Source organism: Phasianus colchicus, chromosome 3, assembly GCF_987193195.1.
Source record: "Phasianus colchicus chromosome 3, bPhaCol1.hap1.1, whole genome shotgun sequence".
In the NCBI taxonomy this organism is placed as follows: domain Eukaryota; kingdom Metazoa; phylum Chordata; class Aves; order Galliformes; family Phasianidae; genus Phasianus; species Phasianus colchicus.
In genome coordinates, this window is record NC_143438.1 from 38,817,464 (window position 1) to 38,840,731 (window position 23,268).

Sequence of the window (23,268 nt, forward strand, 5' to 3'; positions counted from 1 at the left end):
TCATTATCAGAGTTGGTGAAGAGAATGGCTATTACTAACTTTCAGTTAATATAATTTTATATGAGTTTATAATCACTTTATTTGCAGTTGGTAAGCATGTGTGTGCTCATGTGTGTGAAGATTTATACACACCATTTCTATTTTCCCAAAGTAGACATTGGTGTATTCTACAAACGGAATACAAAAAGAAAACCATTCAGGTTAAATAGCCTGACTGGCTAAAATGATGTGCAGTAGAAGGGCCCCTGAATTTTTCATCAATGAATGCTCTTTAACTATGAAAACTGTCATTTCTGGTATCACAAAATACCTTAGGACACATCTCAATACTTGAAAAAAAAAATGAATACTCAAATGATTTGAATAATCAGCATTCAGAACTAGTTGTATCAGTTAGCATAAATGCTTTAACTACAGTATTAAAAAAAATCAGGTTTGCTCAGCTTCTACCAAGAGATAAGTATTAGGAGGCAAATGCTTTACAGAGGGGAGAATGATTTTGCTGGATAGGTTTGTCCTTGGAGTTCCTTGAGGTTTAGTCTTAGGGCCAGTCTTTTTCTATTAATAACACTGGTGTAAATAGCAGGCTCATGCTAATAAAACTTACAGATGAGGCAAAATTGAGAGAAAAAGTCTTAGAAAAGGATTGGAATGTCTTATGAGAAGATGAGAGTAGAGAGCTACTAGTAGAATGTGGATAACAGAACTGCAGATCCATTGGGACAGCCCTTAGTAGTATGAAAAGCACATGCGCCCTCTGCTGCAAAGAGTTTAGTTTCCTTGTAAAGCAGTGGGGGAACAAAACCCATGCAAAGCAGTCCCTTGTCCACCTGTGACTAGACCTTACTCACTTTCTGAAAGATAGTGTAGTTTTGCTACCTATGATAGTGGAAGACTGTATGGGAACTAAGGAAAGGACTGAGTCAGCTGTGGGGAGCACAGGTGAAGGCAATTCAGCTGTGTGACTGGAAGGGCTGGAGCCTGGATCCACCTCTCCTGGGCCCCATTTAAAGGCTGACTGCCATTAAGGAAGGGCCTCTTTCTGGAGATCTCTCTTCTGTGGAGTCTTTCTTTGAAACCTAGATCTTCGGATATAGGTGAGTGTTCCTTCTCTGTTTGTTTCTTTTCCCATTTTTGCTATGATTTTCACCATGATAATCTTTCCAGCTGTAATACTGACTGTAACAGAGACTGTTTCTATACTCTCATGTTTGGGATATTCCTGATAATAACACTAGAAATTGCACATAACTAAGCACAAATATAAATCATGCTATATTAAAATGCCTAGTAACGGCACTCAGGTGGCTTGTAACATTATGTCTCAGATCAGGTCATGATTTCTTCTTTATAGACTTATAATTAAACTTTATTGTTAACCTCTAATTCAACATACTAGCATTTGGAACTAAAATGCAAATGCATGTTACTATGCGGAACAGATTTTGGGTGGGAAAATTACTCCTTTACTAGCTCATCACCATATTGTTTGAGCATGAATTAAGTTTTTCTCCAGAAGACTAATAAAAAATCTGCATTACTTAATGTGATAGTACAAAAGGAAATGTATTTTATTGAGTAGAGGTCATAATTCATAGCTAAATCAGAACAATTGGAGTTATGTATCCTTATTTTGTTTTTGTTTGTTTTGGTGGAGCAGATATGGAGGAAGATGGAAACATTTCAGTCTGTTTCATCTTAGGCTGAAGGTGAAATCACAAAAAAAAAAGTAGAACTTAAAAAAATATCTCCTGTGAAGTGACATAAATGAAAATCTTACAAAGAAAGAAAGAACAAATACTGGGATTTGTGAAAAACTATTTGTGTCTCATTCAAGTTAAAAGCTGTGAATGCTGCTTCAGTTCTTCTATTACCTGCTTCACTTCTCTCATGTGACCTGGCTGTCACTTGGCATGAGTAATGAATGCTTCTTGCTAGCTCTGCATTCCTGATCAGAGAGCAATGAGCAGATAAAAAGTAAAGGGTTAGTGAACGACAGTGGATATTAGTAGAGATAGTTAGAGGAATCCTGGCAAATCCCAATGATTAAAGTAATATCTCTAATTATGGGTTATTTTCTTCTTGAACATCACATATTGCATTATTTCCTTCAGTAATACTATAGATACAATCTTTGAGACATAATATTGCCACATAAATATCTTTAAGATTAATTTTAAACCAAGCACATATGAAACAATCATCTACTTTTGAGATTATTGAAAACTTCTTAAAAACTAAGTGAAAAGTATCAGCAATTCCAACATGAAAGCTGCTGCTCAATATTTTTGAAATTGAGATAATGAACAAGCAACCTGTAAGAGGCACTGCACAGTAGTTTGGCAGACGTGATCACTACTTTAGTTTACAACTTTGCTTGAACAGTTTTAGTTTTCATATATTTATCACTGTATGGCTTTGCAAAATCAATTGTTTAAAATGAAAGGTTGTTGTATGGGAACTATTAGGTCACAGCTTGAACTAGTGATTGAGCTCTTGGTGAAGGGGTGTAGCCAGCCTTGGGAGCACAGGTGGAAGCAATTCACCTGTGTGACCAGAACAGGTGGAGCCAGGGTCCACCCTTCCCTAACCTCATTTAAGGTTTTGCAGATACAAGGTCTGCCCAGGGAGGGGTGGAGTTACTGTCCCTGGCAGTGTTCAAGAGACATCTGGATGAGGAGTTTGAGATATGGTTTAGTAGCTTGTGGTAGCAATGGTGATGGGTGATTGGTTAGGCTAGGTGATCTTGTAGGTCCTTCCCAACCTTGTGATTCTATGATAAGACAAGGATTTCTGTTTGGAGGTTGCCTCCTGTGGAGTGTTTGGTGAGGCCTAATCTTCAGAAAGGGATAAGGTATTCCTTCTTTGTTACTGGATTGTGTTCATTAATTTTAAGTGATCAGAAACTGGCTTAAAGCAGCTATATCTGCTGCTGCCTATCCTTACGGTAGTTTAATTTCAAAATGAGTTGGGTGTTCATAGTTGAAATCTGATACTTTCTTCTTGCAGGAAACCATGAAATCACCATTACTTCAGCTGCAGGTTGTGTTATTTGTAATGGATACTTAGCAGATGTCTGAATATGACGTTGCAACAATTATTTCTAAAATATTAGGAAAATGCTGTTTTTAAGATGGTAAATGTTTTCAACAATATTTCAATGTAGATTAGTTGCTGCTGCTGTATGTATTGCTTACATAGATATCTTCAGCACATTTTTTTTGTTCATATCCATATATAACTTTCTCCCTTTTTTTTTACATTTGGGATTTTACATGGCTTTCAGAAGTGCTTTAGTCCTTAATAAGGTAGAACTGAATACTGTAATGTGAAGTGATTATCTTAACTATGCAGTGTGCACATTTCTCAGCTTCATGTTAGACACTTTCTTAACATACTGACACTGTCAGTGGTGAGAGAACTTCAAATAAACAAAATGCCTGAGCAGAGTAGGTGGGTTTGCTCACGTACAGAAATATTGTCAAGATGATATATCTACTTAGTTGATAGAGATTATGATAATAATTGTAGTGAGGTTTTATAAAGGTCTTTTCTTCTCACTGCAACATGAAGCTTTAAAAAGGGTTTCAACAGTGATATGAAGCTTTTTCTTTATGAAAGGAGTTGCTTGAACTTCAAACACTTTTTCACATTAGTAGGAAAAAAATAATTGCTGGAATGAAGGGTTACTCCAAAGACAAAATCTAAGACTGGCGATTGTACAATGCATGAAGATCAGGAGAAACGAAGTGTCCCCCTTATCAGACTACATAGGTATCTCACATTTTCAATAGAAATACAACATCTGTTAGAAAAGCTTATTACAGTTGTTAGAGTATTACAGATGTTCTTTTAGGTTATATATAAGAAATTCCAAACCCTTCTGGAGAAAAAGAAAAGAACAAATATTTCAGTCTTCAGTAGGCTAGGTGCTGCCTAATCAGGCTGGTTTTAATTAGCAACTAAGGTAAGTTTCTCCAGTTGTAAGAAATCTTTTTTTTTTTTTTCAGTTAAGACTGTTCTGAGTTTTATTTTTTTTTTCAGACTAATTAAAGTAATAGATGAAATGAAAAAAGACTAAAGGTCCCCTTGGATTTTCTTTCTTCCAGACTTGCTCCTTCTCAGACCCAGTGAAGGCCAATGCAGGAGAACTGAGAGTCATCCCTGATAAAGACAAGCTAAAAAAATCTGCTTCCTGTATTCAAAAATTATTTTCCTAGCCACTGTCCTACATTCTCTTTCAAGGAGATGAGAGCTATTTACTACCTAAAGAGTCAGGACTTGAGGGTGACTAAGCAAAGGCTGTGCCCTTACTGAAGGGGTGTAGTCCCATAGCATATCAACATACTAGAGAGTGGAGTTGGGAGCTGGCAGCAGTCCCAGACATGGCATGAGTCAGATTGGTGGTCCACACAGTGTTTTATCAGGAGCAAAAGACAGGACCAGACACAAGGCTGGAAGGAAGTGGCAGTTTACATACAAGGTCTCCATGTAGGAGAAAAGCTAGCTATCATGGCCTTCAGAATCAATCCAATGATGCCATACTTCTGAATATCAAGCCCAGAAGTATGGGCACCTAGGTTTTTCCATTTAGCTCTAAAAACATATGGCATTTCAAAAATGTCACATGTATGTAGAAAACACAACATGGTACGATTGTTACTATTAAACTACTTTAAAAACAAAGACAATTAGAGTTGTTAAAAATTAGTTTTAGAGTAGATCTGAGCATCTGATTCCCATTTGTCTTTTGCCTGCCACAGCAGAGATGCTTAGTTCTTGTTTAGCATTATCTACTTTGTCCTATTTCCGGGGAATAATAGATCATACAAAATTTTCCATGCTACACTTCATGTTGTTGTAACTTCAGAGGACTCTGCAAGCTTTTGTTGTATGTCATCATATAATATCAAATGGCACTACACCCTTGTGTTTTTGTGTGTCCAGTGCCTCATCACAATGATTGAGAGATTAGCACAGCAGAGGATACCCAGGAACTTTTTCCATGGCAACATGGAAATGAAGTTTGTATTCCCTTTACAACTGGCACTGTACCCACCAGGTCAGATGGACATGTTTGCGTTATGCTTAGGTAACAGACATAGAATCATAGAGTCATGAAGGTTGGAAAAGACTTTCAAGATCATCCCATTTAACTGTCCATCTACCACCAACATTGCCCAACTAAACCATGTCCTCTAGTACAACATCTAAATGTTTCTTGAAAGTTTCAAGGGACAGTGACTCCACCACCTTCCTGGGCAGCCTGTTCCAGCACCTGACTACTCTTTCAGAGAAGTAGTATTTCTAAATGAGTTCTGAGTTCCCTGGCACAGCTTAAAGCCATTTCCCCTTGTCCTACTGCTAGATACCTAGGAGAAAAGGATAACCCCTACATTCCTTCAGGTAGTTCTACAGAGCAATAAGGTCTACCTTGAGCCTTCTCTTTTCTGTACTAAACAATCTCAGTTCTCTTAACTGCTTCTCATGAAACCTGTGCTCCAGACCCCTCACCAACTTCACTGCTCTTCTCTGGATGTGCTTCAGGGCCTCAGTGTATGTCTTGTAGTGAATGCAGTACTCAAGCTTTAGCATAGCTGAGTACAGAGGATGAATGCTTCCTTGCTCCTGCTAGCAACACTATTTCTGATACAAGCCAGGATGCCACTGGGTACGTACATTAAGGAAAGAGGTAGCAGGATGCCTCTATTCTTTTTAAATGAATGAAAGTCTATATCTGAAGTTGTTATCAACTAGTACTTTTCATAATTTTTCATAAAAATATATTTTAAAGTATTGAATGCATCCTATTAGACTTAAAAATTCTGATTCTCTATTATCTTTTAGAGAATACAATGTATTTTAAATGACCAGGTGATGTGAATGTGTATACTACATTAGGAAGTGAGATGTCTTCTACTTCAAATTCTGTAATGTTTTTGATTCATCTACCAGAGCAAAGTTCACAACCTTTGTCCTCCAGCCACCCACAGGATTTAATACATGTAGGTGTATTGTTTTGTAAAATCAGATACAGTGAAAAAATGAAGTGAGCCATGTTGACTACTTTACTGGAAATGACAGGGATGTTTGGAAAAGCCAACATGAATGCTTAGGTAACATCATGTCTTACAGGTATAACAGAAGTGATAGTAAAACAGAATGATAATAAAATTAAATATGAATAGTACAAGTCCCAAACCAGATTTTTCTTAAGGTAGATGTTCTGGTACTTCAAATCCTTTCTTTGAAATTATCCATGAATCTTTAATAGATACTCAGTGGAACTTTTTTTCCCCGATGGTGAAGTGTCAAAGTTTTGTTTTTTTAATTAAACAAAAACCCAAAACCAAACAAGGCATAAGACTGATTTTTTTTTTTTATACAGTATTTAATGATTGAGGTCAAACAGAAAAGGTTGGTGAATAAGTATATTTTGGCTTTTTCTGTTTTCATTTGTTGTTACTACTAAAAAGCATGGTTTGTTTTTGAGACTGCCTTTATAATTGACATCTACTGTGCTGAAAATTTGTCAGAATGCTCCACTGGGGGATTTTTGGTTGCAAGAAAGAGTATTAGAGAATAAAAAAAAAAAAGAAAAGTAAAAACTTGAAGCTTGATACAGAATAAGTATGAGATGTGATCAGGAAAAAATTATGTACAAACTGGATGTGTTTGTATAGCCAAAAAGATCTGTCTTGCTTGCCCTTGCATGACTGAAACCAAAACTGTGTAGCTCAGTTATTCCCTTCACATGAAAACCCTATACTTTATTTTTTAAATATTTACAATTTTGTGATTATTGTGGAATATGTATTTCCTTCCAAGCATACTTGTATACATAAAGATGTATATATTTCTGTGTGGTACATAAATATTAAACTTGATCCAATTACTGTAAGAGCTGTGAATGTTTCTGATGAATGAAGGTAGCAACTCAGAAAATTCACAGATCTATGGATGTATACTCTGTACATATATTTTTTTAAAATATTGCATAGAGGAAAGCCAGTGTCATTGTTTTGTTCCATACAAATAATTTCTAGATTTGAGTGTTGTGAAATATTACAGATGGCAAAATAATATTCATAATACACTGCAGCAAAGTGAAAGGTATTTAAATATTCAAACTTGAAAGTTCATCTCTTACATTAAAAATCAAGATAAATTACATGAATTGACTTGACTAAAAGCATTGACACTGCATAGATGGGTGCTTGAATCCATGTCAGCTAGTTATACAGAGCCACATGCCACCTGATTATATTTGTATTCTGGCCACATCCTCTCCTGGTGCCCTTTGCCAGAGCTGAGTTAGGACTGAGCTGCCATCTAGGCTGATTCTGCAGTGGCTAGGAGTCTTTCCAAGCCAGATACCTTTTTGGCTCATCAGCTTTCATGTTTTCTCTTCCTTTTGAATTTGGGATCAAACCAAGATGCCGCAGTATTTTGAGATTGTATCATATTTGTTTTTAGCCTTCCTTCACGTAACATAACAAGCAACCTGTAAATATTACTATCTAGTTGATTCCCTCTCTTTTCTTCCTTAGCTTTATTGAAAGTCTGTCATTAGTTTCTGTGCCAAGGAAAAGAAGCACAAGCAGGCTAATGATAAAAGTCAAGCCAAATATGCCCAAACCCCTGTTGCTGCTAGATTTAAGCAGAAGTGCTAAATTATGGGAGGCTGGCTGGAAAAAAATAAGGAATGAAAATACTGCGGTTCAAGACTTGGGTTGTATTTTAAGTGCCGTTCTCCAAAGAGATTTCTGTGATGTTATGAAGATTTTCTGTTTTGTTCTGCTTGTTTGTTTAATTGTTATTCAGTACTAAAGGGGCAGTTCTATGTTGTAAGCAATGGAGGTACAATCTAGGTCTTGAAATTGGTACAGATTTCCAATTCATTTCAGTAGAGCAGGCAGGCTGGAGAGGGACTTTGTTATCACAAGTAGTGAACCTTTTCCACAAAAGCTGACTGAGCTCCTGAGTGCTGTATATTTTTTTTTGGGGGGGGGAAGCAACATTACACACCTTTCCTTAGATATTTTATATTACAGGCTGATGGGGAAGGGAGGGGGAGGATAGGGGAAGGAAGAAGTTGAGATCAGTTTTATTTACTTGTTCTATTATGTTTCTAATTTGACTTCTTCCATGTTCAACAAGATGAACAGCAATATATCTGATACTTCAAAAAAAAAAAAAGCACTGTTATCCAATAGTAAGTTCCCAGAAAAACATATAACAGGGTCCTTCTGTGTTTCAATTAACTTGTGCTCTTGGCTTTGGTAGGTTATTTGCTCCATCTGCATTTCAGTAGTAAAAAAGTTGTGCTATTGATTTTGCTTATTCTTTCACTTCTTGCAGTAAGTTGCCTTATGTACAGTGAATACTGCTGACAGCTCAAAAAGAAAAACACTTATTGGCAAACATATAGGACTTCACAGATAGAAACAACCAAACTAGCTATAATAGGCAGTTTACACAGTTGTGCCAAAAAAATAGCACATGGTACTCAAATTATATATTTGTATGCTTTTTTGCTTTAATGTTATTATAATATTTTCTTACTATTTTACCTCTATAATGTGCTGACCTTCTGTCACAAAATTGTAGTAAAATTGCTTTATTTGTATCAGTAACTTCTAAAAACACAAATCAAAGCACAAAACCATCTTGGTACACAAACTCATTGTTATCTCAGTAGATAAATAGTTCTACTATTGTGAAACAAAGGTAGTCTGAGACAAATCATTTTTTTCAAATATCAGACAGAAAAAGAGATTTTGAATACTGTGATTCAAAATTGAAATTAATAACATATTTATTTTTCACCAAAGATGCATAATTTTACAATATATGCACAAAAACAATCTTCATACATGTGTCTACAGGATACATGTTTTAACAGGCTAAAATTTAGTGACCCAGCTGAAATATTGAAAAATTGGAACTCTTGATTTTGAGTCCCTGTGTCTTGTAATGTCTAATCACTGAAATTAACAGCAAAAGCCCATATAAGGTCAACCAAGCAGGAATTCTCTCTCTCCTTCTCAGTAAATTGAAAATGAAGATGTATAGTTATTTCTATGTTATTTCCTGCAGTTATTCCATGATCCCAAGTAAGTATTTAATATCATTGCTTAAGTAGAGGAAATTGATTTAAAAAAATATGTATTTATTCAGGAAGATTCTTGAGTATACATGAAGGATATATTGGCAATCTCTTTCTCTATATATTTGTTACATGCAGGATAAATTTAAATGTGTGGACATAAGGAAGATTCAAAACTTTAGTCTTTAGTTTTCAGAATAGCTATAGTAGCACTCAGTAGTAATTGACTTTCAACTATATTGAGATACATTCTTTACTAGTTAAGTATCATCAAGTATGGAAAAAACCAAACTAGAAAAAGTACTGATGCAGGTCTAGTGAGAGTCGGCTGCATCCTCTATCTTTAAATGAATTAGAAAAACTGTTGAATCTGCTGTAGACTGCTTAGCAAGCTTTAACTTTCTCCAGAACTTCCTCAATCAGGTCCATCCTATCTGGCTGATCTACAGTCTACCGTCTGCATTAACTCTGGGGCTCCTGTATCCTTTATTGCATATTGTCTCCACTCTGCTGGAATTCCTAGAGCTAATCCATTAACCACAATACATTAACTTCACATCTTTCTGGTAAGACTTTTGTTAATTCACAATAAGGTTGTGGTGTATTAGTTTTGTAATTTTAAAGACAGATTAAACTCCTTGCCCTTATTTGCTTTGAATTCTGCAAAGGACTGATACCTTGGTCTTCACACAGTTATTTTATTGAATACATGGTTTTTTTTTGTGTCCTTAGTGGTGTGAAATTGATCTGCTGAAGAAAGATCAGCTCTGTACAAAACCAGAACTGTTTAAACTTTTAGGAGGATGCTGAACATTACTGTGTACAGCACCTAAATCAATCTGTTAGTGACTGAGCACATGCTTAATATCAGATCCCAGTTCCTGAGGTTTATACTTTACATTCTAATAGCAATAGCTGTCTACATTATTATTTTCACATTTTCTATGCACACACACAAGGGGAAAAAAGTTACCAATTGTGAAAAAGGGTTATAGGAGCAAAGTTTTAGTTCAGTTCCTGTCCTTTCTTAGTGTGGTTTAGCCCATCAGACAGCTAAGTGTTATGCAGCTGTTTGCCTACATGCTTCACAGTGGGATAGGGGAGAGGATCAAAGAAAGTAAAAGTGCAAAATTAATTGATTGAGATGGAGGTTTAGATAAGTTTAATAAGGAAAAAAAAATCATGCAAAATAAAATTGTTCACTACCAGCCAACCAATGCCCAGCCAGTTTCTGAGCAACAGTAGGTCTCCCAGCTGAATTCCCCCAGCATTATTAGTGATGTCATGTGCTGTGGAATATCCCTTTGGGCAGTTTGGGTCAGCTGTCCTGGCTGTGTGCCCTCCCAGCTCCTTGTGCATCTTGAGCTCATTGCTGGCAGGACAGCACAAGGAACAGAAAAATCCCTGGATTTGTGTAAGCACTGCTCTGCTTCAACAACTAAAATGCTGTTATCAACAGTATTCTTATCCTAAGTCTGATGCAGCACCATTCACTGCCACTTTCTCAGGTGTAGAGGGAAGGATATTGTGAGGGTCTTTCTGTGAAGAGAAACTCTTTCAAATTTCAAGTCCACTACATCATGGAGAGATCGTAAGTACAAGTGTCTCTTGACACAGTGCAAAAGTTCAGGGACAAGCAAAAAAGACTGAGCTTTTTCAAATGAATAGCCTACTTCTGATGTAAATAATATACCCTTGAAATATTGCATGAGAATAGTTTTTGATAGTCTTTACCTTGTGTTACCTACATATAAAATGTAGCTGCTGTATTAAGCACTTCTGACAGATAAAGCACAGGTATCACGCATTAAAGCACAGTAGAAATTCATGGGGGAAAAGGTGAGAATGGAGATTTGGGAAAAATTCTAATCTTTCAGCTGCCATTTTAAATTTGATGATTCAAGAGTAAAAGCAAAACTCCTAGAAAAAATGGTGTCATACAGTTTTGTAAGCATCAACAGTCTTATGTGGAACCATGCTGTTATTGACTTACAATGATGGCTCGCAAACAGCTTGTGAACGCTTATCTGTATGAAAGTACATTTCATGTTGAGGCATCACATCCTTAGAAGAGCATTGGTAGTCAATGCCTGAATATGATACTCATTTTTAAGTTATTATCAATAAAACTAACTAATTAGTTTACTAATTTAACTTGTGGATTTCATCTAATACTGGCTTAAAAACAGCCTAATCAAAATTAATTTCAACTCTGAATACAATGATCCTTAAATGATCTATTAATGTAGAGAATTTTCATTACTAGTAATTGTGCATATTGGGTTTACATAGCCAGATTTTGGTAACTGGGGACTGCAAGTCTCCAGTGAGGTGAGGCTGTCTCATGCTGACTACAGTGGCCCCACCATAGGGTGTAACTGGACCCAACAGCTGCTCTGGGAAAGCAGGTTTAAGAAAGGGTTTTCAAAAAAGAAAAAAAACACAAAATGCTGTGCAGCAGTGAGAAGTCATGAAAAAATTGAGACACCACCCTCTTTTTGCTGTATTGTTTTTGTCCCGGTCTGCCATCTTTTCAGTGGTTTCCAGCTGAAGTTGGAAAGTTTCGTTTAGCTTTCTCCAACCCCAACTATTATTTTGAAAGAATATTGTGTGTTAGAGAGAGACTGCCTGTGCTTCTGAGACCACTTCATGTATTGTATTCCAGGTACTTGGAGCTTCAGACAACCTGACCTAGTGGAGGCTATCTCTTGCCTACGGCATTAGTGTTGAAACTGGATGATCTTTAACATCCTTTCCAATCAAAAATATGCTATGATTCTGTGATTGATTCTATGATTCCCAGAACTTAGGCAATAGTCATTTGAGCAATAGATCACTCTTACCACAGATAAAACAAGGTAAAAGTAGCTGTCAGTGGTTTATGGGCTGGTTCAACTCAGTTCTGTGTCTAATGGGGTGTGGGGACCCCAGAGGAGAGGGTAGGGAGATGGGCCTAAAACAAAACAGGCAATGATTTGAGGGGGAAAACTAATTTACTAAATAAGACATAAAAGTGAAAGATAACGATATAGTACAATATAATCAGAATGTAAGCCAATAAATAAAATGACAGAAAGTGTCCAAAAAAAACCCAAAGGCTTTACTCTAATGCTGAAGGTGAAATGATCTAGGGAGCATGTGCTCCCAAGATCAGTGAGAGGGGAAAGAGAGCACCTCTCATGATCTGTGAACAGTTTTATCTTTCCCTCTGAACTGAAATGGAAAGTCCCCTGGGTTATGTAGTTCTTCTTTTCTGAGAACCAGGTACGTGGAAATATCAGCAGTCCATGGAACTGGAGCATTAACTCTTTAACTCCCAGTGCACTACATGATGCTATCATGTGGAATACCGATAACAGAAACCATAAAACCATGACAGTAGCTTAGGCCAAGAAACAGACAGACAAGCCCTGAGATTCTGTATTATCAGGCTGTTATAAAGTCTATAGACATTAATAATATTAGTAAAATCCATCTGTACTGACCTAACTTAACATAGTGCATAGTGAAGTGTATGCCTTCTATGGGCATATGTGGACACCTGTACATACATAGACATAACCTGTATGAAATTCTAAAGGAAAGTCCTATATATTGCATATTTATCACATTGTTGTAGTTCAGAATGAATTGGTACATAAATCTCTTTAGCTCTGATATTTTGAGTACAGAGTTGCATGGAAAGGCCATTTCCAAGCCCATCCAATGACCATCATCAGCATGGGAAGCTACTTTATAAGCAGAGCTGCAGCAAAAGGGTTTTGCAGTTCTTCATTACAAAATTCAGTATGTTGACACAGTTTTATCACCATATTGGAGGCTAATCTGCTTCTTGTTCCACGTTTGTCAGATGAATGATTAGATTAGAAAGAGTGGGATGCTGTGGCTATGTATATCTTATGATTAAGTTGGTCTCGCAGACCAATCTGTATTCAGTTCATTTCTCATGCTGTGATAACAAGTTTAAAGACGTTATTTTGATTGACGGATGGTGCATACCATATCTCACTGGAGATTGTGTTCAGCATCTGCAGTTAAGGGTCAGACTTTACTACAACCTAACACTAAGTAAGTTAAATATTTAAGTATAGGCAGACCCTTGGAAGCCAATTCTGAGTGGTGTTAATTTATGTGTATATCTTCCAAATGCACAAACAGGTCAAACATTCAAGGTCATTATTAACTCTTTTGGTAAACTTCTCACATGTCTTTTCCTTTCCTAACCCCATCTTTAATCAAGTTCTGGACTAAGTGCATTCAATAATTTGTTCTGTTCTCACTTTCTTGTGAGTCATATGACTTCTGGCTTTGAAAAGGAGAGTTTACAGTACCTTATGAATCTGTTTAGTAACAATGCTCCTAGATGCATTTGTACAGCTCTTCTTGATTTTAATGCATGCTATCTGCAGGTCATGTTTGGCCCAAGGTTGATTTTAAAAGTAATTTTTATTTTTGCACAGTTCTGTTTAAGGGCAGGGCACAGAAAGCTGACTTTATTCCAGAGTAAATACATCACTTCAAAATTAACCTGTACATTTCTTACTTGTGTAGTGACATTTTTAAACAAGAATTTCAGGCCTCTACAATCATAAATATGCTGGTTAGCAGGTCGAGGGAGATGATTCTGCCCCTCTAGTCCGTGCTGGTGAGTTCTCACCTGGAGTACTGCATCCAGATGTGGAGTCCTCAGTACAGGAGAGACATGGACCTGTGGAAGTACATCCAAAGGAGGGCCACAAGCACGATCCAAGGGGTGGAACACCCCTCCTGGGAGGACAGGTTGAGAGATCTGGGGCTATTCAGCCTGGGGAAGAGAGGACTCCGAGGAGATCTGATAGCAGCCTTTCAGTATCTACAGTGGGGCTTAAGAAAGAAGTGAACAGATGCTTTAGCAGGGTCTGTTGTGATAGGACAAGGGGAAATGGTTTGAAACTAAAAGAGAGGAGACTTAGATTAGCTATAAGGAAAAAAAAAAATACTGTAAGGGTGGTGAGGCAGTGAAACAGGTTGACCAGAGAGGTGGTGGGTGCCCCCAGCCCTGGAGACATTCAAGGTCAGGCTGAATGGGGCTCTGAACAACCTGATGTAGCTGTAGGTGTCCCTGTTAATTGCACAGGAGTTGGACTACGTGACCTTTAGTTGGCCTTTCCAACTCAAATGATTGTGTGATTCTGTGCTGGAAGGATTAATTGTACCATTGCAAATTTATCTCAAATATTATTTTGATCATAGGTCTTCATGTGTAAAGTATGCATATGAAGATTGAGTGTCATCTAATGGCAAGCATTAATTCCTCTAACTCCTCCTAACATTCAGACTGTAAGAAAGATTTGTTTTTGAAAGTGTTTGTGTTTTATGACTGATTATTCAGGAGTTCAGGTAAGCTATGTTACATAGCCCCCCCTAAACTTAAGTTCTTTTAGTGGCTTTTTCCATATTATATTCTGCATTGCTCTTAAATTCTACTTCCATTCATGAAGGCAGTCTGGACAAGAGTTTCTGTATTACATATAAGTATAGAAACCTTAAATTTCTCCTCAAATAAAAACAGTGAAATTTAAACAGATTTAAATTGAAATGGTTAAAAGCAAATAGTGAAAATAAAGTAAAATAAATATGCAAATATCTACAAACTACAGTTTGCACCACTAAACTATCATGTAGACTTAGATGTTATTAAATACATAATTTGTATAATAACATGGAAGTATTAGAAATATTTGATATAAGACATACTAAATTCACAATTCAGTAAAAACTATCCAGCATTTTAAGTATCCAATTCTATACTTATCCTTTAGTTTCTGTTCTTATTTGCGGAGTATTTTCCCTCAGGCTCAAAGGGTAATTTTTCATTACACTGTTAGATATGAGTTATTCTTCCAATAAATTAAATTCACAAATAAAATATTGATGTTTAAGGAATTCTTATGAAAAGGCTTTTGTTTTGAATTTTGAATATAAATAGCTCCTGTTTCTTTTGTTAAAAGAAAACCTGTTCCTCTTAGGAAATTGAAGGTGGAGTAGATTATCAAGAAAATTATTTTCATTTTCCAGGCTCTTATAAGGAAATGTTTGTTAGCTTTGTCTTCTCTCGCTGCTGAATAATTTCAGATATCAGCCTGGTTGCTGTCTTAGAATTGTTCATTACATAATGTCAACATAATTCCTTGAAATCTGACATTTCTTCATATGTGTTTACTATGCACACACAAACTTTCTAATTTAAAATATATCTTAGCATTCCTTGTCATAAAATAAATATCCAAAGTTCTGTCTGTTGGCAATATTTCACAGTAAGTTAATGTAAAAATAGACATATTTTTAAAAAAAGTTTATCTGTTCAGAGAATCCATACTATTAAAAGAACAGTTCTGCAACTGGTAGCACCTTGAAGCTTCTTCTGCTATTCTCTCAAACACAATAAGATATGTTATAGAATGTATATTAAGGAATCCAGAGGTGCAATTACATACAGTAAGTGCATTATAGATAGACTCTTAAACTTTAAAATATTTTAATCATTTTAAATATCATGGTCTCAGAAAGATAGATGCAAAGAGGTTTATGGCAATAAAGTGGCTTTTTATGGATTATATGGATTAACAGGACCTAATTGTAAAGCTTTGCAATTGACTATGCTAATTTCATTGCTTATTTAAACGCGATTTTTTTTTTTGCAACAAGGATAGCATGAAATTTAATCTAATGTACTGATAGGATATTTTATCAAGCTATTGATTTTAAAAATTACTTATGCTCTGCTTTTGTATAGACAATCCTAGAGGAAATTGTAAAATGTATTTAAATTTTCCTTTGTCCCTTAAGCCCCAGGGCAACTTTAAAATTAAATGCTAAAAAGAATTTTCTAAGTTTTCTTAAGCATTTAACAACACTTACACTCAAGATTTCCCCTCCACACCTCTGCAAGACAAATACTGTAGTTCCATTATTTTTGAGACACATTACTGTCACTGAATATATACGTACATATATATTTAATATATTTCTGATTGGACTTTATAACAAACTTTCCTAATAATCTAGAAGTTCTGTGCCTGTATTACCTGGGTAGAAGTAGTGTATAAACACAATTTTAACGGATGAGTAACTCCATTGTAGCAGAATGTGTCATTTCACTTAAGTGTTAAAATTCAGGAGACCTCAGGAGCTTTTACTTTTGTTTTCCTAAATACAGATGCAAAGGAATGACTGTGATGGAGTTAACTAGATCAATCTATGCCTGTGACAGGGGGGCAGCAGGCCCCTGGGCTCCCCCAGCCCCACAAAATGGGAGGGAAAAGGGTTAGGGAGATGGTAGCTGGGCTCAGGGGAGGGGAAAAAAAAAAAAAAAAACAACAACAGTAGCAGCAATGGTCTATGGAGGAAAACTTATTCTACTAACTATGATATTGGAATGCAAGATAACACAATATAATACAATCTAATTGAAATTAAGACTAATAAATCAAAATAAAATAGAGAGTTCCTGAGACTGAGTCAAACCTGAAAACCTTGGAATGGCTAGGAAAGTACCCTCCAACACGTCCTGCGAGGCAGTAAGAGACCGCCCAACCCCTAAGGGCCACATCCCATGACTTCTGTGACATACAGGGACAGGTACCTGGAATTGGAGCGTTAACACTTTAACTCCCAGTGCACTACATGATGTTGTGATGTGTAATACTGAAAACCAAAAATCACAAAACCATGACAATGACTAAGTTTAACTCTTTCATCTGAAAAATAATATTGTTTTGATGGAAAAAGGAACAATTTCAAGGGTATTTATTTTGTTAAAGGAAATAAAAGCTGACATTTTTTTTTGAAAAATAAGAGAGTGCCCTCATGATCATTAATAAATTTAAAGAAAAGGCGGGGGGGAAGGTAGGTTATTTTTAGTTTAGGTAGCAATTAAGTAGATAGTCATAGCAAGAAGGTAGGATGAATTGGTCAAACCTGACAAATTTGCATGAGATAAGCCCTGTGCAGTTTTTCTGCAAAATAGCTACATTTGCACTTCTATAGCTTTTGTTCATGAGATTTTGAGCAGAACAGACATATCAGTGAATTATGTATTCCTTTTAGCAATGTTGTTAGGTACTGAGCTTTGTATCCCTGTTCTATGACTTGAGATCTAAAAGCCCAAAATATTAATACATAAAAACTAAAAGACTGTGGTCATGCCTGGTGCAAGAGTTAAATAGAATTTTAGAAATCCCAAATCCAAAAACAGAGGCCCTCTACTCCCTCCTTTGCCCACAACCTGATCTTGATGGTGCTTAACAGTGTTACACTCTTAAGTGAATTTCTTGGAGAGAAGATATCAGATTCAAATCCATGAGCATGGAAACAGTTAAATAACTGTGGAATGAAAATACCAAGTAATTTTAGCAGGAATTGGAAACCGAGCTTCCTTTCTCTGAAGTGAGCACATCACTGTGACACAGTGACAGTGACACAGGGCTGTACTTTGAAGGTCTTTCTCTGACTGTTTTGAGTCCAATGAAACTTTAGCTATCTTTTTTCAAAATGACAAAAGAAATTGACAGTAATATGCTACCACCACATGATCAAGTCATTATTCAGGAATACAGAAAAGAACCAACATCAACATCTTTAGTGAGCTTTTCTAATTTATGGCATGAAGTATGCCCTGCTATCTGCTTCTCAATCAAATTTATTATTATTTCTATCAAATTTAGAAAAAAAGACAAGGAAAAGGAACAGAGAAAGGAAAAGGGGATGGGAGAGAGCATGGCAAGGGTTGGGCAGAGTGGTCTGTAATGTATATATGCTAACAGATTAAGAACTATCTTCCATTTAAATGGCAGCACTAATTTCCAATTCTTCCAGTAGACTTGTTATCTCTGAACAGTGTGTCTTTGCATCATACTGAAAAATCCACAGTAATTCCTGTAAAAGTATTTTCAAAATTAAGACGACATGACTCAGTCTGGTCTATGTACCAACAGATGAGTTCAGTGTTTGGTCAGATGCACTTTTTGTATTTCTATAATACTAATAAAGAGAATTACAGAAATCTAAATAAGATACCTTGCAACTTCTTCCATGAGATGAAGGCAATAGCAAATTATATCTTGAAAAGACCTAACGTGAAACCAATGTTCAACTGTAGCTATGGTATAGCTTTTCTTCTAACCAGCAAATATGAGTAAACATTGCCTTTATTTCTTCAACAAAATTCTGAAAAGGGAAATTTTTTATTTAACAAGTGAAAACAAAATGCTAGTTTTGCATTGTCTGTCCTCTGGCCATCTTCCAAGCATTTACACTTTTCCCATAAAGCTGATGACTCAGTCTGGCTTCAGTGTTTCTGATTCTGTTTCAAATTCCAGCCTGGATTTTATTAAGGAATCACAAGTTTGAATTAAGAATAATGATGTGCATCTAAGCTCCTTCTGTTTCTACTAAACAAACCAATTTACTTTCTCAGACTAGCTTAGACAGAATGAAGTGTTCATGGTTTTTAACAGAAAAAAATGAACACGAGATGCACTTCCTTCCATATGTACTTAACATGCATTTTTACCAAACATGGATTCCTGCTTTTGCAAAGTTGTCATATCTTCTAAAGTAAGTAAGTAAGAACTTGAATATATTCTGCATATACAAATGCATGTAAAAATACAAATCAGCATATAAATCTTTTTCTATTCGAGGTTCAATTTCTTCATTGTAATGATTTGGTTTCTGATTTTCCACTGTCCTGTGAAGTTATTTTGAATTTTATTTCCTTTTTTCCCCCAACAAAAATAAAGATTGATACGCTATGCTTGGATAGGGTTATTGGCACTGTAAATGAATGACTCCCTCTGTAGTTTATATAGCTCTTGTTTTAGGTGTTTGCCATGGTTGTCCATATCAGGTTTTTAAGAGGAGGAGATAATGCTACTTTTATGAACACATGATTTCTGCTAATATTTATTGGTATAAATAAAATATTTGAAGTATTACTGATTGTGGAAAGAATGCAGCAAATACATTATGAACATGTTCATCTGGAGACTAACCTTCATATATTGGCTTTCACTCCTCACTTGCCATAATCTGTATGTTCTTTTTAACCTGTATGTGCTTTTCCTTCTTTATTTTACCACTTTGTTCCCATGCTTCTCTCGCTACTATTAGGGCTCCCCCCCTCCACTTCTGTTTTTTATTTGCTTTCCCACAAATGCTATTCTTTCCAGTTCTTTCTATTTTTTTTATTGCCTCTTTGTTTATCATCATCATCATGAGACATACATAACTGGTAAGTATATAGTATGAACAAATGCTGCTTTTTGTTAACGTTCTTTACAGATTCAGTTTGACATAAGATACTATGAATAAATCAAGTAATTTTCTTGAAAATCAAAATGTTGGGCAAGAAATGTACTTACTCTGACTATCCAAACCCTACAGTGTTCGTCCAATTCCTTTATTTCTAGCTCTCTTAATTCTCCTTTCTCTCACAACTGCTGAAACCTAGTTTTCATTCAATATCTCTAAGATCATATAAGCATCCAGTAATTAAAATAACAGCCCTAATCATCATGAACTGTAAGAATAACTAGCTCCCACGAGTACCTGTGGGAGATGTTTTTTATTTGCTTTCATTTTTTATAACTGTATGTAGAACAATAATAAAATTCTCTTGTATCATAAACACTTCCTAGACTGTTTATACGTTATAGATCTTTGAGATACTTCTTAAAAGGTTTTATTTCATAATATTCCTTTTTTTCTTTAGTTTTATATTCAAAATTTGAAATCCAAATAATAAGAATTGTATCATAAAAGCTCAAAATTATTTGTGTGTTTCTGGATTTCCAAGATATAGCCGGCAGAGACAGCAGATGTTCAGAATGTAATGGAATTCATGAAAAATTGAGGATGATAAATTTGCCAGGTCACTGAATAAGAGGAATTGCAGTTGCATTCTCAAAATTGTTCTACAGATGTTAGCTGTATTTTAAAATATGTAGTAACACCTTACTTTGAAAAAATAATGAGAATTTTTTTAATTTCCCATTAAAATAAATAAAGTTTATTATTTATTGTTGGAAAAGAATGACATATGATGTATTTCCATAGAAATTATTTTGTTATTTAATTTTGAAATGTTTAGGACACACAGGTTAAGGTTATCATTCATTAAGCTTTAGGAACTCAACAAAATTCTGACTTTTAGAGAACTAGTTAGCTTTTTCATGTCAGTTAACAGAAAAGTTGGAGATATCTACATAAGAAAATATTTCAGTGGATCTATATCTGTTGTTTCTAAGAAATACAAAACAAACTGTAGACAAACTGTAAACTGTAAACAAACATCTTTGATGTGAAGCTGTATTGAACTAGATACACTACCAAGTTTCCAGTACTCTGGATATACTCTCCAGTCTTGACTGATGCCTCCTTACACAATTCACAGCTCCTTGACATTCAGATACTTTGCAACTTGAATTATGCCCTTGCTACTACTTGCTATCACTACATTTAACAGGTCTTTTTTGGAGATAATTTAATACCTCAGATTTTCAGGACATTAATATATATAGTAGAAGTATCTTAATGGTCACAGTGGAACTTTTGATTGCAAGGCACTTCCTACAATATATATTCAAAAGTGCAGGAGCTGACAAAGTTGCAGTGATTGACACACAGCTTGGTCAGTATCTGCAGAATATCCCTTGCATTGGATTGCATAGGAAATTCTAGTTTTACATCTGTTGTACACTCAATGTTGATTTTGTATCATGTCCTGAAATAATCTTATATGTTTGGGATGGAACAGACACTTCATGTGTAGCAATGTTTGTGCATGAGCCTTGCTTACTTCATGGGACTGTAGCTGTGCTTTAGCCTAGATAGCCAGAAATTCAGTAGATTGCTGCTAAAAGAGGCTGGCCTGTGTAACTGATTTAAGCCACTTTTAACCACCTAACCCTTTAACCAATGTTTTTCTAATGATGATTTGGTTAAAATATATATTTATATACTTAAACAGATGGTATAATTAACTGAAGATGTAAATCTTCAGGTACTAATGAAGCCTGATATTTTCCTACAAGGTTAGAACATTGTTACATTAGAATCATAGAGTACAGAATAATAGTTTCATAGAATGGCTTGGTTTGGAAGGGACTCAAAGATGATCAAGTTTGAACTCCCCTGCCATAGGCAGAGTTGCTAACTGCTAGTTTCAAGTACTGGATCAGGCTGCCAAGAGACCACCCACCCACCCTGTCCATGAACACCTCCAGGGATGGGGAAGCCACAACCTCCCTGGGCAAGCTGCTTCAGCATCTCACTGACTTCTCAGTGAAAAAATTCCCACTAAACTAATCTAAATCTTCTCTCCTTTAGTTTAAAATGATCCCTCCTTTTCCCATTGTTCTCTGCCAGTGTAAAAAGTTGATTTCTCTCCTGTTTCTAATCTCGCTTTAAATACTGGAAGTTCATAATGAGGTCTCCCCACAGCCTTTTCTACTCCAGGCTGAACAAGCCCAGCTCCTTCAGCTTTCTTCATAGGAGAGTTGTTCCAGCCCTCTGATGATCTTTATGGCCCCCCTCAAGACTTTCTCCTAATGCTCAACATCTTTCTTGTGTTGCAGGCCCCAGATCTGGAAGCAGTATTCCAGATGGGGCCTCGTGAGACCAGGGTAGAGAGGAACAGTTACCTCCCTCACCGTGTTGGCCACCCCTTTCCTGATGCAGCCCAGGAATTCATCAGCCTTCCAGACTGCAAGTACTGCTGGCTCACATTAAGTTTTTCATCTGCCAGGACTCCTAAGTCCTTCTCAGTAGGGCTATTCTCAAGGAGTTGTTCTCCTTGAAGAGAGCATATCTGGTATTATTACTCTGACCAAAGTGGAAAACCTTATTGGTTGTCCATTTCTGTAAAGGAAAATACATTTAAGAAGAACTTGTTGAAGGCTAGAAACCACTTAATTGAGAATGCCTGAAGAATGACTAATCATTTTGATTATTAAGGTGTTCTTGTCTGTAATCTTGTAGCAGCAGTATTTTTTAGATTTTTTTCATAGCTTTGCAAAAGTGTCTAATTTTTTTGTTTGTTTGTTTTCTGTACTGTTGTATATACACTGTGGAAAGAAAAATGCTGCCATGTTTGCACATGTTCTCACAGTGACCTCTTCTGATCTCTTGTTTTGGGAGTTGCTTCCTGGAAAAGAAACAGTCGATCAACAAATAGGATAGTTTGGTTTGTTTTTTTCTTTTTTTTTTTTTTCTTTCCTGAAGAACATCTTGATCATCTTGTTTAATTTATTCCTTCTCTGCTGGCTAGTGTCAAGAATGGCAAGGACATAACTTCTTCTGTCTTTACAACTTAATTAGATAGCTGAAACAAAATATTTAAGGAACCACTCATTTTCTGGTCTTCATTTGGAGTATATGCCTGAATGCTGAGCTGAATATTCCCAACCTGAATGTTTAAGTTTCTCTTACTATATCTCAGTTTTACTATATCTGTCTTCTTCAAAACATAGGTGATTTGCTGACAAACGTATTCTTGGAGTTTTTTTGTTGTTGTTTTTTTCTGTTTATTGTTCTTGTGGATAATGTTGGCTTTATGCAAAATTATGCTTTAGAATTTAGTTTTAGTACACTATCACTGCTGTCATTTTGGGCTACAGAATTTGAGTGTTTTTATCATTCTTAAGAAAAAGTGCTTTTAACACAGTTGTGAGACTGGTTGTGCATGCTATCAAGTCTCACAGGAAACTTACTGATGATACGTGGTCAGTATTTGTAGATTCTTCAATTTTATTAGCTTTTGTAGTGACAAAAAATTATGCTTTTTTTTTTTTTCCCTCACAGCATCTCAAAGATATACTTTTAGCATCTTTTTCTTCTTATATGTTCAACCCTTTTTCAGTATGGTTACCATATACTACAAAATATATTCGTAACATCTTGGTGTTTTCCTTTTTTATGTTTGTTTTATTAATGGTCTGCACCCGCTTTCCATGTGCAAGAGGTAGTGTTGAATGGCAATGATGGTTTGGTGTACTCTTGTGGATTTCTGCTTTCAGGAAATTATTGAGTTCCTTTCGAGGACGGATTGAGAGACTCAGATCCATAATATAACAGCATAAGAACAAGATTTCATCTAAAACTATCTTTATTTTTCACTA

At 35.8% G+C, this 23,268-nt stretch overlaps 1 long non-coding RNA gene across 2 annotated transcripts; it reads left to right on the top strand.

Moving 5' to 3' along the window:
• Positions 1-927: 927 nt before the first annotated feature.
• On the top strand, positions 928-13,604 carry LOC116226525 (uncharacterized). 2 transcript variants are annotated; one of them, XR_016465087.1, is made up of 4 exons: positions 928-1,097; positions 9,518-9,675; positions 11,775-11,967; positions 12,781-13,604. It is a non-coding gene; the product is annotated as an uncharacterized LOC116226525 (long non-coding RNA). The 2 variants fall into 2 exon arrangements; XR_004166338.2 differs by lacking the exon at positions 12,781-13,604 and having other exon boundaries at positions 11,775-12,199.
• The last annotated feature ends 9,664 nt before the right edge of the window (positions 13,605-23,268 follow it).